This window comes from Mirounga leonina, unplaced genomic scaffold (genome assembly GCF_011800145.1).
Source record: "Mirounga leonina isolate KUSES-001 unplaced genomic scaffold, KU_Mleo_1.0 Mir_101313, whole genome shotgun sequence".
Classification (NCBI taxonomy): Eukaryota; Metazoa; Chordata; class Mammalia; order Carnivora; family Phocidae; genus Mirounga; species Mirounga leonina.
Window position 1 is genome coordinate 13,995 of NW_023270103.1, and position 1,830 is coordinate 15,824.

Consider the following 1,830-nt stretch of genomic DNA (forward strand, 5'->3'; position numbering starts at 1 on the left):
AGTCTCTCAATTTTTAAATGTTTCTCCATATCCACTTTCTCATTTCTACTTTTGCTCAGGAACTTGTTTTCATTTTTTTTTTTTCCGTTAGACCCTTAATGGTTAAATTTATTTTCACAGAAATAAGTGTTGGTTTTACTTAACAGTTCTATAGTAAGTGTTTTTGACTATTTTTCATCTTAACTCTTTCCTACCTTTGATGGTTCATTTTGATGTTTCTTTTTCTAGTTTCTTGAGTCAAATATTTGGTTCACTAATGATGAAAAAGGTTTTTGTACTAATACACAGTGATCAAAGTTATGAGTTTTATTCACCACATAGTTTTAGATACTTTTTCAAATTAAAATACTTTCAAGTTGCGCTAGTAATGATGGATGTATGCACGTACATTTTAGTGAAAAGAATTGATCTTGAAATACTATGGTCATTAATAATAATGAAATCAATAAAAAAGGATTTTATTGAGTGTTAATTATGAGCAAGCATGAAATATTTCACTTAAACTTCTCAATAACCAATGAAATAAATTAAATTTGTCATTCCTAACCTAGATACAAAGAATAAGTAAAAAAAAAAAAATTGCCTAGGGTAACACAGCTAATAATGGCAGAGCTAAGACCCCAAGACTCTTTGACTTGAGAGCTCACAATTTTAACTACTACTTTCTGTTGCCAAGACTATACACCTGAAATAATGAAATTAGGATAAGTGGAGGCAAATGTATTTGGAAGTTATTGGGTTACAGAATATGCTATGTATTTTTCCATTTGTTTTCTTCCAAATATAGCCCTATGGCACATGTTTGATTAACCTCGTTTAATATCAGTACAGTCTTTGAAATATGTCCTAATAGCCCATCAGTGTTAGTCATAAACTAATTTTATCCAAATAAATACACTTTTGGAAATACTTTTACCTTAAAAGAAGAAATTGTATTTGTTACTTTGGTTATTGTAGTACCAATGAACAAATATGCTTCTTAGAACAATCTGTATAAAGTCCATATACATGAAGCTGGGGGTGTGGAATTTTTAAAGTATCATTTACTTTTAAGTGCTTGTTAGGTAAATGTGTATGCATCAAAGGAGAGACACCATAAGTACCTCAGGAAAGCTGATTTTGAGCTAATGCAAAGGGTTTAAAAAATCCAGATTAAAGGTACAGCATAGGGAATATAGCCAATTGTATTGTAATAGAGTTGCACGGTGACAGATAGTCGCTACACTTGTGGTAGCTATACTTGTGGTGAGCATAGCATAAAGCATAGTTATTGAATCACTATGTTGTATAACTGAAAACTAATGTTAACAGTATGTGTTAACTATACTCAAAGAAAAAGAAAGGAAAACAAAAGAATCCATAAAATGATATGGACAAAATTAGTATAGAAAGAGAAAATGTTGAAGGAAGTGGAATTAAGGCAGCCCTTGTCATTCACCTCAATACATTCTAAATAAATGAAAGGGTAATATGAACAAGGTAGTCAAATTAGGATTAAAAAAAAAAAAGAATCATCAAAGACTCAGCACATAGAATTAATAAACTATATAAAAGTAAATTTTAAGACAAAAATAAGAGAATTATGTCTTTAATATAAGTAGCAGCAAAAAAAATGACATTATATTGAGGAACATTTTATAACAAAGTGCACTCTTGGCTAATATCGACAGCCTTCAGACTATAGAGAATAGGGCTTTTTTTTTTTTTTAATTTAAATTCAATTAGCCAGCACACAGTTAATCAATAGATTTTGATGTAATGTTCAGTGATTCATCAGTTGCATATTACACCCAGTGCTCATCACATCACGTGCCCTTCTTAAAGCTCATC